We start from the raw sequence: 17430 nt of genomic DNA on the forward strand, positions 1-17430 counted from the left end.
TCAAAGAACAACCTGGCTCTTAACACCAAGAACACCAAGGAGATCATCGTCAACTTAAGGAAGAACCGCATCGACCTAGCCCCCCTACATCAACGGCGAGTGTGTGGAAAGGGTCCACACCTTCCATTTTCTCGGCGTCCTCATCTCCACGGACATCTTTTGGACAGCCAACATCACAGTGGTCATCAAGAAGGCCCAGCAGCGACTACACTTCCTGTGGGTCCTCAGGAAGTATGACCTGGAGTGTGTTCCAAATCGCGCACTTCCCTTAGTGCACTAACGGAAGTGCACTTCGTACACTACGTACTTACTTGCATAGTGCGTAAAATTTTACTGAGAGTGTCGCGCACTTCTTGATGTACTTACCGGAAATGACGATCACAACAGCTCATTCCTCCTCCTTCTTCTTCTGTGAAATTGTGAATTGCACCCAGAAAGAGAGCATTCCCGCCACCTACTGTCGCCCGCGAAAAATACACTTCTGCTTTGTTCATCAAGATGAATGGGATTGTGGTTATTGTTGCTTGTATCTGCCCTCTGTTTTTTGCGAGAATGAGAGGATTGCGACGCCGCCGTCGTATCATCCGCCTGCTTTTAACAGAAAATATACCGGTATGTTGATATTCATACTTTTGCTCTTAAATAATTTATAAAAACACCAAAAACTAGCCATTATGAGTTATTTCAGCAAAAGTGGAGTGCTTAAAATTATGTCTAACTGACGTGTTAACTTAAAGAATAAATGTTTTATTACCATCATTATTATAATAATAACTTGTTATACTGATGTATTTGCTTTAAGCTGCTGTAGTACAGATATTTCCCCTGTGTGGATTTCACATTTTAGAAGCTGGAACTAGTGACTTGATAAATTACTTATTTATGAATCTATTAATTACAGTGACAATACAAGAGTAAAAACAGACAACATTAAACACATTCAGTCCAGTTTTATTTTAAAAGCCGGTCCTGCGTTACTTCTCCAGGCTCCAGACCCCCGGCAGTACTGCCAGGTCAACCATACGGTGCCATTGCTGGCGCTGTATTTTGACGGGGAGAGCAACATGAGGGTGGACTTCCGACTCTCTCGGGGATCCTTCCACGCCCTTATGGCCATCCTCGGCACGGGGTCTGACCATGGCTGGGGACCCGTCATTGAGGCCCTGGTCTTCCTCTTTTGGCTGGCCAGCGGTACATCCTACCGCGTGGTATCCAGGGCCTTTGCCATGCCACGGACCACTGTGCATCGCGCTGTCCACAAGACCAGCAGGAAGGTCCTCTCTCTCCTCCCCCAGGTTGTCCGTCTTCCGACAGAGGAGGACTTTCCTCATATTGGAGCAGGATTTGCGCGGCTGGCCGGGTCGGCAGCCTTCCACAGGGTTGTGGGCAGCATCGACGGCTGCCACGTCCGTGTGACCCCCCCAGCAGAGGACGCAGCCTGTTACCTAAACAGGAAGATTTTTTATTCTGTTCAGTTTCAGGCTGTGTGTGACCACACAGCAAAGTTCATTGATGTTTTTATTGGTTTCCCTGGGTCAGCTCATGATGCGAGGGTTTTAAAGAACAGCCCCCTGTACTACCAGCACCGGTACCCTCCTCCTGGTTTCTGCCTCATCGGGGATGGTGGCTACCCCTGCCTCAGGCAACCCATCGCCCTCATGACGCCCTATAGGCAGCCTGTCCACAACAACCTCCAGGTCCGCTTCAACAGTCACCTGTCCAGAGCGAGGTGTGTTGTGGAGAGGGCATTTGGCATCCTGAAGACCAGATGGAGGTCAATATTTTTGAAGGCGCGGAGGTGGATGTCCTCTATGTCCGGAGGTCATTGCCTGCTGCACAGCCTGCACAAAATCTGCGACCAATGGGGACTGCTGGAGCCAGAAGCTGATGTGGAGGGAGACCAGAAGACCTCTCAACCAGCTCCTCAAGGGGCCATCTGTGGAGCAGAGGACAGGCTAAGGATGGCCATGATGTGCCTGGTGCCTGACCATAATTATGCCTAAATGTGTTATTGTAATTATATTGTTATTCTGCTGTTCTTGTTGTTGATTATTGTAATTATATTGTTGTTCTGCTGTTCTTGTTGTTGTTGTTGATTATTGTTATTATATTGTTGTTCTGCTGTTCGTGTTCATTTGTGTATTATAATCTGTTTAAAAAAACATTTAAGCAATCCAAATGCATGTGTTTTCATTTAAATGTAATGATATAAAGGATTTGCTGTACTGTATATACACATTTCCCCGTGTGAGCAATGAGGTAGTAGGTTGTGTACCATGGCTGACATCAATACTATTCAGCTGCCTACCAACTGTAATACACCATAACAGATTAGTTATTAGCAACAGTAATAACAGACAGATCAGATAGTTATTATTTATTTATTTACAAGTCTTTCGAGCACAGACAAAAAACGCTCCTCCCTCATTACTACCTCCCTGTCTCTCCTCTCCTCTCTCTCCCTCACCTCCCTCTCTCTCCTGTCATCCCTCTCCCTTATTTCTTTTAAATGCCTCTCCTCTCTCTCAACTGCCTCCCGATGCCGCCTCTCCTCTCTCTCATCTCTTGCTTCCTCTCTCTCCACTGCCTCCCGATGCCGCCTCTCCTCTCTCTCATCTCTTGCTTCCTCTCTCTCCACTGCCTCCCGGTGCCGCCTCTCCTCTCTCTCTCTTGCCTTTTCCTCCATATTCGCAAGTCCCTCTCAAAACTGTCCTCCTTGTCTTGGAGGTCTTTGAGGGCCTGTGCGACATCCACCCTCCTCCGTTTGGGAGTGGATGTGGCACAGGCCGTGGCTAGGTCCCTCTCTGGGGTCACCACTGAGGGGGGCTCGACAACCGCCACGTCCTGGCAAGATGAGGCAATGAGGACAGGCGGTGTAACTGACGGCCTGCCCCCAATTGCCTCATCCATCAGAGGATACCACTTCCAGGACGCAGCGGTTGCCTCACCCCCCTCAGTGCTGACCCCAGTTCTGGGGCACTTCAGATCCTACAGACAACAGAAAACACTACAGTTTAATTTCAAACGTCAACTACATTTTTTCTCAACTAAAATTGAATGTTCCCAGACATGGGGCTGATTAACTCACAATGATTTTAACAGTTAACCAACCTTGTATTTTTGTTTGAGTTTTTCCTATTTTTTCTTGAGAAAAACGGGGGTAACCCTAGCCTGCAGCCCTCGACTTTCAATGTACGCCCTAACGAAAATACAATTTTGATGTAGCTAGCAATGTAAAATATAGGTCCACAGATGTAACAATAGTAAGATGAGATGTACATTTACTTACTCGTATCCATTCAGGGCTGCATTACGCTTCCCTGTGAAGCTGGAGGCGTTCACCGTCCTCCACTGAATGAGGGACCTCGTGTCCTCGTCTGTCCCTAACGATGATATAAATCAGATCAGGGCAGGAACACCACTGTTTACACATTAACGTACTTTAACATGACCGCTAACGCTTGCAGCTTTGTGTAGCTATATTTACAAGATCATACATCTAACGCTGACATCTTCTACAGTGGGCCGATAGTTTAACACAATAAACAACGTACTACAACACATGTAACGTTAGCTTAGAAATGATTCGCCGTGTATGGTTAAACTGCCGCTGTTAGCTAGCTAAGGTTAACTTGCTAGCATGTCAAATTACGGTACCAATAAACGTTATAATTCGCGATAAAAATATCATTAAAAACTGTAAGATTAACCAAATATACAAATACAGGTACATAAAATTTTATAGGTATAGCAAAAAGACTCATGTTCAACTTACATTTGTATATCTCTGCCGTCCCCGCTGTCGCGTCTACGGCCGCCATTATTGAAAAGTTTTTCGACTGTTTTTAGCTCCGCCCCTTCCGCTACGTAGCCAAGATGGCGGCCGTTGAGTGTGGAAAGTGTGCATCGGTCCGCACTCAATTTTTGGGCCGTTTTGAGTACATCATCCGGGTATTAAAGTGTACTGCATTTGACCGCACTTCGAACAATGTGAACGAAGTGTACTCAAAAAGTTAGTATTTAGTACAGAAGTGCGCGATTTGGAACACACTACTGGACTCTAACCTGCTGCTGACCTTCTGCTTATCTATCGAGAGCCTGCTGACGTACTTTATAACAGTATGGTATGGCCGCTGCACCGTGGCAGACAAGAAAAGGCTGCAGAGGGTTGTAAGGTCAGCACAAAAGATAATTTGCTGCCCTCTCCCCTCCCTGATGAACATCTACACCTCCCGCTGCGTCAGCAGAGCAGAAAACATCACCAAGGACAGCTACCACCCCGGCTCTGATCTGTGTGATCTGCTGCCCTCAGGAAGACGCTAGACCTCCTTGCTGGCGTTGGAACTATGCTCATCCTTCCACCTTTTAAACGTTCAGCTCAGGAGGAAACGTAATAAAGCTATTGCCTACCTCAAAAAATTTTCACATCTGGGACTCTCCTGTGCCGCTCACAAAGATAGAATAGAATAGAATGCCTTCATTGTCATTAGACACAAGTGCCGTACCTGTGCAATGAGATTTAAGCAACCCCTTTACAGTGTTGACACAAAATATAAATATATAAAACATAAGAAGATAAAATATAATAAAATAACGTATAGGTAGTGCAGAGAAAAAAGGGGGGGGGGCGGGGCTGGTGCACAGTCCTGAGTCCTGAGAGCAACTACATACATATGTAAAATAGCCTTGAATACACATTGTGTGAAAGTAGATAAGTATTAACAAATAAATAAATATTGCACTGTAATGAAATGAAATGGTTGAGTAATAAATAATAAATAAATAATATTGCACAGTAATTAAATGAAATGGTTAAATATTAAATATTGCACTGTATGAAATTGCACAGATTCCAGTGTCCTTTAAGGTATTATATAACAGTATTATTATTACACTCAACCAAGAGGAGTTTATGCTCCCTGCAAGTTTCCTTTTATTTTTAAGGAAGTATACAAAAAATGCATCCATGCTAGCAAGGTTATTCAAAGTGCTTTCTACATTAAAGAGCCATTAAAAAAACTTACATACATACATTTTATATACAGCTAAAATAGAATAAGACAAGAATGAAAGTCACAGTGAGGTGTATGGAATTTAAAAAAGGCAGCATCAATCAGAAAAGTTTTCCGTTTTAGCGTACCTGCAGTTTTCAGGGAGTTTGTTCCAGACATGTGGTGAAAACGGAACGCTGCTGGCTGTTTCGTTCTGACTCTGGGGAGAGAAAGCAGACGTGTCCCAGACCACCTGAGAGGTCCGGGTGGTTCATAGTGTAACAGCAGATCAGAAATGTATTTTGGCTCTAAACCACTAAGTGATTTATAAACCAACAGGAATATTTTGAAATCATTTCTGGGAGAGACAGGAAGCAAACGTAAAGACTTCAGAACTGGAGTGATGTGATCCACTTTCTTGGTCTTAGTGAGGACACGAGCGGCAGCAATCGGAATCAGCTGTTACACTAGAGCTGAAAAAAAAAATAGATCAATATTGCAGCAATACTGTAGGGTTGACTTTGGTGCTAAAACAATGACATTTTTGTTTAAAGTGCTCATTTTATGTCATTTTTAGGTTCATAAATGTATTTTGAGGTTGTACCAAAATAGGTTTCCATTGTTTAATTTTCAAAAAACACCATATTTTTGTTGTACCGTTTTTACCCTGTGTGTTTAGGTCTGTTTTATCTACAGAGTTAGACATCTCAATTTTATACTATCTTTGTTAGGAGTAGCACATCTCAGTAGCTAGGTAAGATCCCATCAACTTTTTCTCCAACTTTGGTCAGAAAAGGCAGGATTAGCTGGGAGACTTCTTCTAGACGAGGGCCACTTGTGGAATACCTGCAGAACAGGGACAGGAAGTAGTCCTTTTGGAGATTATGGTCACCTAGTGTGTGTTGTAGCAGTGGTTTACCTTTGAGAACAAGCTAACATGTTTCCATGCTATCGTTAGCATGTACTACGGTTAGCCACCTCGTCTTGGCTAGTGACGTAGAAAGCCGTTCAGATGTTGAAAAGCTCACCCGGAGACTGAAGGCAGAGGACATTTAGAAACCGTATCTCACTCAAAACATCATGGATAGTTTTTTCCACAAGTTTGAATGCGTGTGGAAGCACCAGAGACACAAAATAATACCCCAAATCACAGAAAAATAGATTTTTTGATAATATTGGCAACTCTCTACCGCCACGGTCCCGCTGACGGTACCATTTTTTCCACTTAACAGAAAACTTTTTCTCCACTCATACGTTTTCATAAATTACAAGCATTAAATCTTCATAAACACGCTCATGCAGCACACCATTTAAAAGCTTAAAATCTCATGATTCCATTAAGCCCACACACAAAGCATAAGATGACTTATAGCGGTTAGAATCCTGTTATGAAGTAAAGAAATACAGAAAGATACTGCGCTGCTAGTGTCTAAAGTCAAATGTCCATTCATACCTTTTTCGTTGTGTCTTTATTCACAGCGGAAGCCAAAAAATTAGAATATCCAAGCCATTTTATCCAAAACAAGCTGGTCGCCTCACAATCTTGTAGTTTCTGGCCGAGTTTCAACGGAAAGAAAGCTGAGCAGTTTATCCTTTGTAGGGTTTGCTTCTCTCTTCTCCCCCGGGGCTGCTACACTGTTACTGAGCATACCATCGCATTCTCTGACGTCTAAGCATTCGATTGACAGTTGATATCAGCCAATCTTTCTACTGTAACCTGAGATAAGCCTTGTGAAAGCCAATCAAGTCGCAGAGATGAGGGTACCCCCACGTGTGAAAGATTGACATTTTTGAGGACCAATTAAAACTAAATGTTACGAGACCGGCCTACCTGTTTAGCAAATAAGAAGACGAATTGATTGATACCAAACTTGACCATGAAATTCGAACCCTGTGATGGCTGCAGCTATGTCAAAGCAAAAATAGGGCCTTCTTATTGCATTTCACATTCTGAACAATGTATAATGAGTTATTTCTGTATATTTATGTATATAGTTATTTCAAGTATGTGTGTGATTGATGCGGATGTGTTTTTGTATTTGAGAACTTTTGCATTTTGCACTTTTTTGAAGTGTTTTTCTTCTGGATTTTTTCTGTAGTAAGTTGAGGCATATGGCTATGGTATTAGTTTTGTGTGTAGCCCACCTGATATGTTAACAGTAGTGTTTTTAAATCATTTTACAGATGCTTTCCTTGGACGGAAATTCACTATTCTAACCACTGTAGCTCTGTGTCAGTAAGGCCTAGAATCACACTGACACTTGTAACAAAAAATTGAGTGTTAAGTTTCCCAATGTAAATGTGCTGTATTTATATAGCGCTTTTTTAGTCTTAACGACTACTCAAAGCGCTTTTACATCATACCGGAAACATTCACCATTCACACACATTCATACACTGTGGCCGAGGCTGCCGTACAAGGTGCCACCTGCTCATCAGATAAACACTCACACACATTCAGACTAAATTTGACTAAACTAAACATTCAGGGTAAAACATTTAAGCGAGAACAGCTTGTATTTTCAGGTGTCTTTAAAGAGTAATGTGGATAGAATTATAAAATGGATAAAGGCAAATAATAGCTAGCCGGTTAATATTCACAGGGTGAATGTGTTTCATAATAAGCATTTAACCACAAAGTTCAAAACCTTTGTCAATATAGACATGCTATACATCGTTAGATCTGTTAATTATCCAAAATGTATTAATTTAGTTCATTTTACTGAAATCAAGACCACCAAAGCATTAATCATAATCTTAGTGCTCATGCTAATGAAAAAATGAGATGAGAAATCATGATGATTCCTCACACTTAATCTGGGTCCATTCCTGACTTATTTATATTCTTCTAGTCTGGACGTGTCCCCCGATAAAAGGAACACATGGACAAGACAAGTATTTATTGAAAATATTGTTAGCGGCTAGCAAGAAAGCCATAACCTGAAGATGGTCATAGTCCAAATCTCCAACAAAGGCTGACTGGATCAATATTGTGACAAAAGTCCTATGTATGGATAAAATTACTCTGTGGCTAATAAACACTGGAAATACTGAGGAAAATGGTTTGCGTTTGTCGATTTGCGCTGATTAATGATCATACTGATTCATGTTTGCAATTGAAGAAAACGGTAATAGACGTGTCATGATTTAGAGAGAGAGAGACAGAGAGAGAGAGGTATGCCTCCTCCATCATAAACCTGATAGAAGCTGCTGTTTCTTCAAAAATCCTCCATCTGTTAGATGCATGTTGCAGAGTTGCAAACCAACAATCCTGTTCTTATTGCCTCTCTATTGTAGGGATTTAATCGCGAGCATCCACAATCCTGTCCCCCGATGGCTGAAGTGTGCATTTGCTGTGCCTGATTACACATGTACATATGACCGTCGGGCCTCCACTGATCTTGCCAAGAAAGCAACTGGAGTCTTAACCGCTTTGCTATCAGAATGCAAAGGGGACTTAAGGACAAAGGCAGGGAGCACAAAGAGCAGAGGGACATGTTTTTAAGAACACTTACGTATGTGTGCGTGTGTTTGTGTAGCTTAACTCAATTCTGCAGTGCACCAAAAGGGAAAAATAAACTTGTTTGTTTGATGATCTTAGTTACATCTTAGTTGAGAGAATCAGAGACAAGTCCGTCTTCAGAGAACAATCGTAGTATTCCCAGATTCCGCTTAATAACAAAATCTTCCCCGGTTCACTTTCTGTAGAAATAAAACAATCAGAATCAAGAGAGATGACGAGAAAGAAACACATAAAGGAAACTGAATTAGAAGAGATAAAGGAATGTAGCATTCTTTTTCTTTGCACAGCTTACAAAACACAGGGGAGATAGTGGGGAGATTGCTGGTCACTGTGTTTCTAAATCCGCAACAAAAGACGTTGCCACTATATGTTCTACAAGGGAGAGTTTTACGTAGTGGCCTGTTATGTTTTCCCCCAAAATTATTTGGTTTCCCAGAAAAAATAAAAATGGAGTCTATAAAAAATTCCAAATCTATTGCCCCATTCACAAGGATTAATATCATCTGGGGACATTGTGTGATTTAGAAGTGACTAGAGCCCAACCGATGAAGGATTTTTAAGACCAATACCAATACAAATATTTGGTTCATAAAAATATGACATGCCAACATCAGCCGATATACAGAATATTCAAAAAAATAATCCAGAAACATGTAACAAAACTTAAACAGGTTTCCCTAACAGTAGTTATTTGTAGTTATTTATGAGTTCTCACTAAACTAATATGATAATTTGTTTTATTGTCACAACAGCAACAACAACATCAAGTATATTAAAGTTATGATAAATAAAATATCTATCTAAATACAAACGTAAGATATGAAACTTAAATTCCTTTGAACAAAAACACAATAACAAAAAAAAAATCTGTGTTTCCAACAGGGACGTTTTAGAGTGCCCTATGGTGGACAAATTATGCAACGTCAACATTCATAACATAATTGACAGTTTGTTTTTTTATTTTTTAAATATTAATTTATCAGAATCATTTATATGTCATTATAAAGGATATATCTGATAAATCCTTTATATTATAAAGGATATATCTGATAAAGCCTTTATAATATAATTATAAAGGATTTATCTGATAAATCTGATCATCTGATCATATCTTTATAATGATGATTTTTTTTGTTTTGTTTTTATCTGTATTATAAATGCCAGTACCGATAGTTTGAGAAATGCCTAATATCAGCAATATTGGTCTGGCACTAGAAGTGACCCCTCCCCCCCAACACACACACACACCTGAGTTTCATTTGGTGCACAGGATAAGCAAAGCCTGCTTTTACTCGAATTTACAATCTGTTGGGGTTCGGCATCCGTTTGGGCAAGTCCTGGTAGAGGTTACCAGAGGCGCATACCCTATTATACACAACGCAACAGCACGTACGCAACCATCCAGGTCCATATCCATCTTCACAAGAGGAATAATAAGGGGCACAGGAAAAAAAAACATAGAAAAAAGGATGTTTGACCCCACCAAACCGCAGACACGCTGATTCACACGGGACTAATAACAAAGGAAATTTTTGGGAGAATTTTTATTTGACAAATTACAGACATGACCATTTCACATGGGATTAAGATCACAGACAACCTCCGTAATTGTAACAAATCACTAGAGTTCAATAGGTGATACTATTCAACCGTGAATAGGGTTTTTGTTGCCTAAAAACCTGTTATGAGAGTTGGAGGCAACAGAAAAAAAGCCTTATAAATGTAGTTTCTATACAAAAAACAAAATAAATTCTGGGAAACATTGAAGTGACAATTACACATATGTATTTTGTAAAAGATCACTTTTAAAACAACAAGACAAGCATTTTCACATGTATCCACTGCTGGAAGGGTTATGGAAAAGCTGTAAAAGATGTATAGAAACACAGGCTGGTAGGCTTGGGAGGACCAGCGCCCCATGACTTTGATAAGGGGATCAGGGATTCCTTTGCCTGAAGCAGGAGTGATGAGCCAGTAGCAACCTGCTCTGCCAGCCCACTGCCTGTAAGCGGAGGAGAAAACAAGAGCGGGCTAGACAGATTAGATACACAGAAGGGGTCGTCACAGTTCCAACTGAAGAAGTTTGATTTATGGGGAACATCAGGGTCATGACAGGCAGTGTTAAGAGCTTGCTACGACATTATGGTGACAGAATATTAAAAATTGGAAAGGAGCGAGACCGGGTGGGAAATGGCTGCAATGCAGAATTTTCATTTGGGTGTGTCACATTTCATTTTTGAAGAGGCCTGGATGACAGGTACATGTAATTAGTAACGCTTTAACAACATAATGATTTTATTTCCTTTAGCCACAGTAGCACTTGTCTCATGTATGAATAAAGAGGCAGTCTCCAGCTGTGTCCTCTAAGCCTTGAATCATTAAGAGACTGAAGTCGTATAGAACCCCTCCAATAAAAAACGTTTTTTAAATGGTTAACTCACAGTTTGCCTACCAGCCTCTTCTGGGAGTGGGCGATGCCATGGATGAAAACGGTTACACTGTGAGATTCATTCTTTGATTTCTACATTGCATTTAACAGTATCCAGACGCTGCTACTGAGGGAGAAGCTGAAAGTGATGAGGGCAGACAAATCCACCACCACTATCACTGACTATCTCAACTGGACAGTGTTCTGTCTGAAATAGTGGTCAGTAGTGTGGTGTCTCCCGGTTCATGCAATTGAGTCTGACGACTGTGAAGTATTTAGTTGTGGAAGTGATGTTTGGGAGGAGTACAAAGCACTGGCACGTGTGCAGCAAGATGTTCCTCTTCACCACCCTATGGACACCCTAAGGACTGAACCAGGAAATCTTTCAGTCCAGTTCCGACAAAGCAATTTGATTGGACAAGAGGCATTCCATGAGTACTGATGAACAGTATAAGATCACTGAGACTTTTAACTATCATGTATCACGCATCATGTGTTTTGTCGTTTAATAGATATTTACTGGTGAAACAAGTAATTATTGGTTAAAGTTATTATTACATTTTTTACAATCATTTAAATCTTTTGTGCCGATCTGAAAATTGAGCCAAGCCTTAAAACCCTTATTTGAACTTTGAGTTTTGTGATCCGTAGCACCCCATTTGAGAGGGATGGGAAATTATATTGCAAGCCATTCTCTCATTGCTCATCATTAAAATGTGTGGTATAGTTACGTAAAAAATGAATTGCTCCAAATATAGGCAGTTTAAAACACAGCAACCATTATCCGGAAACCACTTTAAAAAGTTAGTGTTGAGTATGTTCCAGATTTTATTTTATTTAATTTGGTTTGGTTTACAAAGTAGTGTGTAGTGTAGTGTAGTAGTGCTCATAATGCTGTGGAGAAGCTGAATGATTACCATGGTGAATTTATTCTTGTGTAAGGCAAAGGAATTATCACAGCAAAATTTTGAGAATATTGATTAATGTTAATGTAATCTTTGTTATTAGTAGATTCAATCCCAGAAGCAAAGTAAAGTTTTTATGTAGAGTTAAAGGACACATAAATTGGCGCCAGGAATTGATGGTTCAAATCTTGAACTGTGTTGTTGTCTGGTAGATGACCAAGCTACTTATCTTGCTAACTGGTAGGAAGTTAATTTAATGACTAGCCAATGCTAGCATGTCATCAGCTAGCTGACATGGCAATCTCTGCCAATTACCACAACAGTACGTATGGACTTAACAGAATTATATTATGTCTAAGTTACCTTTTACCACTAAAGTCCCACTTTTTCCATCAGGTGGGGTTTTGCGTTGCCTCTAGTAATGAGCTCACAAGGCTAATCTGACTATTTAGAACCAATATGACATGCTATTCTCAAAAATGCTCTCTGGGCATTTATCCATGCCAAAACTCATGCTTGTAAGAAAAATGACTTCTGCTAAAAAAAGGTTGTAATGTAGTTAATGTATTGCAAGTGCAAGTGTTCTATTACCAAATAATGTCCATTAATTGATCTGAAATGGTAGCACCATTTATGACAATCAAAAAAATCAATAATAAATAACTAAGTGATTTATGTGCATGTTTTTGTTCTGTAGAAGCAGTTTGGCATCAGATTCATGTTGCTATTTTAAAGCCCAGGTTTTTAGAGCGGCTGTTAGCTCAGACTCAGATGAGCTCAAGTCTTTTTCCACAATGAGGCTGATTGAGGGCCTGGTGTCGGAGCAGTGAGGTTAGTAAGACTTCCAGCTTCCTCCCAGCTTAATTTCAAAGTGCTACTGGAGTGAGGAGATTAGAGTGGGGTGCTGGGAGTGCGGGGGCAGGGTGTGAGAGCAGGGTGCTGAACAACAGAGGTTGCTACAGGGCTCAGTAATCGTACATTCAGGGGACTGCTGCGATAAGACATAAAAGACTCCAGACTTAAGGAAACCCCTCACACTAAATGAAAGATGAAGAAGTGGTTAAAAAAAGACACTACCTCTTAATTTCTTTTGTAGTCGGGGAAAATGAAATCTGCAAGGTAAATAAAAGATGGAACGTTAAGAACCACAGCGGCCAACAACAGCAATTGGGGAGGAGGGGAAGAGGGATCTAGCAATTTGTTCTTCTGTCTGTTTCATACCGCTTAAGCACACTACTTACAAGCTGATATTATTAGCCAATCATAGCAATCTGTCTCCTGTAAGCTGATTGTAGAGGGTGCAATCCCCTCACTGTGGTGATCAGACGGGTGGGCGCAGGTACATAATGTATCCTGGAATAATTATGGGATTTAGGAAGATGTTAGGCTTTGTAAGGCCTTTCACTGTGACAGTGTTGAGTGTTTGACACAGCGGTACTCCCAATACACAATACCCCTGGGCCTGCTGCAGTGGGGAGATTGAACGTCTACAGACATGTCCTTTAATCACTGCATTCCTCTTGGCTCTTTCTGCTCTCAAAGTGCTAACATTTGTTCTGGCCAGTAAGAGACAGAACACTGCTACTCTTATTTTTCTATTGAGGTTAATTGATTATTAAATCACTTGTTTTCCAAATATTTGATACCACTATTTAAATGGGGGCAGAAGAGAGCTTGTGAGTTGGAGGTTGTTGGTTCAATCCCCTGACTGAATCTCGGTGGGGAAAGTAAAAGAGAAGCCCTTTACCTAACAAAACGCTCTAGTGGAGCTGCTTGGTGGCCAGCAGATCAGATGTGGTTGTACTGAGCAGCTTCCAGGTGCAAGTGTAAATGTGATCAGGGTGTTCCTGCAAAAGAAAGTCTGCCTCTCAGTGAACCTTCCCTGAATAAATTAAGGTAAAAAAGAAAGAAATCTCTTTTTTTTCTATTTGAACCCAGAAGTGTATAAAAATTAAATGTTTTAATGACTCCTGCAAAGCTTATTTTGAAAACAAAAATGAACAATTCTTTGGTTAGGTTCATAGCATGGGTTTGTGAATTTCTGAATGTTACAAATAGTTTATGCTGCTTCAAATTAAAAATGTTCCAGAAATTGACTTTTTGGACCTTTTCCTTTCCCTCCACAACCTCTGAGGTTTTAGGTACATTTTTTATGTTACTCCCTGTGTTTCCATAAACTAATGGCTATAACACTTACTTTGAGAGAATTTTGCCACGTGTTGAAAACTAAAAATTAACCTGCAATAAAGCAGAATGTTTTGTTCCAAACTTATATTTATTGTTGTTTAGACAAGCACAACAAAACAGGGAACAAAGACAGCACCTACACATTGTAAAAGCAGCACAGAAACAGTGCAACTACCCCCCCACCCCTATAGAATAAGGAATAATTGTAACAATAAAAAGGAAGAAATGGCGTTAATAATATTGCACAGGAGCACGTCAAAATGAATACATAAAAACAAATGAAACATACAAAATAAATTACACGACCATGTAAATCATCTGATCTAATCATCAGTTGCTCCATTCATTTGCATGTTTTCATCTTCCAGGAAGTTATAAAAAAAAATGGCCCAAATGTTAAAAAACCTGTTATTAGTAAAATAACTTATCCTTACCAAATAGGAAGTCATTCCATTCAGTGTTTTTTTTTTCCAAGACCTAGCAATACACCTCGTAGCCTCTAAAAGGCAAACGCCAAGTAAAGATTTTGTATCATTTCAGGGTAAATATTTAGGATACATAACTGAGGATCAAGAGGCACTGCTTTGCCAATAATACGACCAACAAGGTTAAGTAACTCTCTCCAGAAGTGGGTAACCTGTAGACAGCAGTGACCCCATCTGATGGTTACATTTGATGTGAAAGCGGAATGTTACTTCTGGACAAACTAAGCTAAGCTAAGCACAATCTCCAGGGTCTTGGACATTGAAATAGTACATTGCTTAATTTAATATTTAATTGCACATTAAAACAGCATAAGAAATGGATTTGAAAATGGAAAAAGAATTGCCCTTTCACATGACGTTTTTTAAAGCTTAATTTTTTAATTCAGGTAGTGAATTTCATTTATTAATTCCTTTTTTTAAATTCAAAATTCAAATTTATTTTTAAATGCTCTCTTTTACTTAGTAATTCTCTGCATTTTTAAAGATAATCTTTTAGGCATTTATTTGTGACAGGACAGCTTAGACGTGAAAGGGGAGAGAGAGGAGGAATGACATGCAACAAAGGGTCAGAATTGAAATTGGGGCCGCTGCTTTGAGGACCGAGCCTCTGCGCACGGACGCCACTCCACCGGATTAGCCACCCAATCGCCCAATTCATTGTATTTTAGACGTAGTTATTTATTATTCAAAGTTTAACTTTTTACAGTTTCTTTATTTAATAATGACTTAATCATTTATGAATTCCTGTCTTAATGTACAATTAAATGTTAAATAAAGAAATGCTCTATTTCAATTTCCAGGACCCTGACTTTGGTTTGTGAAGGTGTGAAAGCATGCAGTGTTTAAACTATTTCTCTCCAGCTGTCTGGTTTCATCCTTCATGCTGCTTCCATCACTTTTCATGTGAACAGCCAAGTGCAACACAATGCATGCCCCTTTTGAGCTAGAATGAAAGTGTGCACTGTTAGCCCAATGTATATGACACAACAAAGACACACACAAAGAGAGATCAGAGAGGCAATGAGATCCATCACTTTTGTCTTCCATGATCTAAATGTATTTGTATTTTAGCTTTTATTTGTATATCTCTGAGTGGCATACTGGACGGTCTATAAATACCCTGATGTGGTCAGGTCTGGGTCACAAGCCCTCAGGCAGCAGCCAACACTGCTTCACTGTGGGCTCATATAGCATTCTTCATCAACATGACTGCATTCATTCTGGATTTTTTATAACCTTCAATTGCTGTAGCTGTCCTAAAGCCCTTATAACAAAGAGAGTCGTGGATTATCAAAGGGGGTTTTAGATCATAATTTAGAGGTTATGTGATCAGTGCACTAGGAAAAGAACGTGGCCAGCGGATTATTTGTATAACTGCTTAATGCTTAATGTTTTTCAATCATAACTATAAGTTTAAAGAGCATATAGAGGAGATTGCTGACATCCTCACCTACCTACTGTGCTTTTCCCTGTCCCATGGCCCTCAGACAGTGTGACACATGCTACAAGAGACAAATCGACAGGCTACCATTTATTTTCAATGGGAGTGGCCATTTGCTAGCGACAAGTGACAAGCTGCCACGAGCAAGGCGGGGTGCAAAATAGAGCGATGTGACCTACTCTATCAGGATTGAAAGTTTTCCATCGGGGTCTAGCTCACCCAGTAAAAGTGTGCGCCCCATGTAGGCTGAGTTCCAGCTGCACCTTGACTGCACGATTATGGCCAAAATGATAATCATGATTATTTTGATCAATATTGAGATTACAATTAATTATCACAACCAAAATCTAATTTTATTGTCACATAGGCTATTAATAACTGCTTTCACATCGATATTGTGCTAGATTCTTCTTATGTTGAAGTTGTATGTTGTACAGCTGCAACACATTATTGTGTTTTATCTGAAATAAATAATCTAGGATATATTTAAAAAAAAAATGTATCTCTGAAAAAGCTCCTTCACTTGTTTTAAACAATAACTGATTAAAAGAACCAGGGAGAGAGGGGGAGTGCGATGAACGTGTGCTAGGCCTACTCACAGAGTGTCGGCTGACTCATTTTGAATGGGTCCAGCCCGCAGGATGGAGAATGGGTCCAGCGCTGATCAAATGGCGGATCAGCAGAGTTACACACGTCGTGTCTATGAAATGTCTGTATTGTCACTGCGCTGCATTTTTATGAACTATGATATTCTGCCCATGGGTCCCATCTCCTGTTCAGGTCCGGCAGGCTCCGTCTCACACGCTATTACTCTACAAACTGAAGTTTGTTGCATTCAATAACTTCTTCTGTGTTTTTTGCCGTGGCGAAATGTCTAATCTGGTATTTGATGCCTTTTGGAGATTTCTTTTCTTGGCTTCTTCATGCACATTAATACAAATGTTTACCAGGGGTGCCCAAACTTTTGAACCCCACTGTAAAAGAGGTGATGTCTGCACAGCATGACCAATCGCAAACATCTACCAGAGCCTTATATTTTACTGAAGAATAATTACATTCTCAGGGCTTAAAGTAAAAAAAAATCTGAGCCAAAATCTTTTTTTTTCAATATGCACTCATTAAAGTTAATTTGACAGGCAAAACAGTTAAAGTCCTTCTGACATCACACGCTAATAAAAATTTTAAGAAGTAAAAAGTTTTGGATACATTTTGGGACTAGCATCTAATGACTAGCAAGCATTCTTACCGCTGCTGCCGTACAGTGAGTTTCTTCCTTGAACATACGCTGCAGCCGGGTGCTCAGTCTGAGGCACCAAATCCTAAATGGCTTCCCGTCTCCTCCCTTTTCCTCTTGTCCTCTATTCATTCCCAGCGCCATTTCAATTCAATTCAATTCAATTTTATTTATAGTATCAATTCATAACAAGAGTTTACAGATAGAGTAGGTCTAGACCACATTCCGGAATTTAC

The 17430-nt window shown here is 40.2% G+C and overlaps 1 long non-coding RNA gene across 1 annotated transcript; it reads left to right on the top strand.

The window, feature by feature from the left end:
- Nucleotides 1-2336: 2336 nt before the first annotated feature.
- Nucleotides 2337-16107, top strand: LOC116692719 (uncharacterized). The gene is made up of 3 exons (XR_004332763.1): nucleotides 2337-2347; nucleotides 8159-8166; nucleotides 16029-16107. It is a non-coding gene; the product is annotated as an uncharacterized LOC116692719 (long non-coding RNA).
- Nucleotides 16108-17430: the final 1323 nt, after the last annotated feature.

This window comes from Etheostoma spectabile, chromosome 7 (genome assembly GCF_008692095.1).
Source record: "Etheostoma spectabile isolate EspeVRDwgs_2016 chromosome 7, UIUC_Espe_1.0, whole genome shotgun sequence".
Lineage (NCBI taxonomy): Eukaryota > Metazoa > Chordata > Actinopteri > Perciformes > Percidae > Etheostoma > Etheostoma spectabile.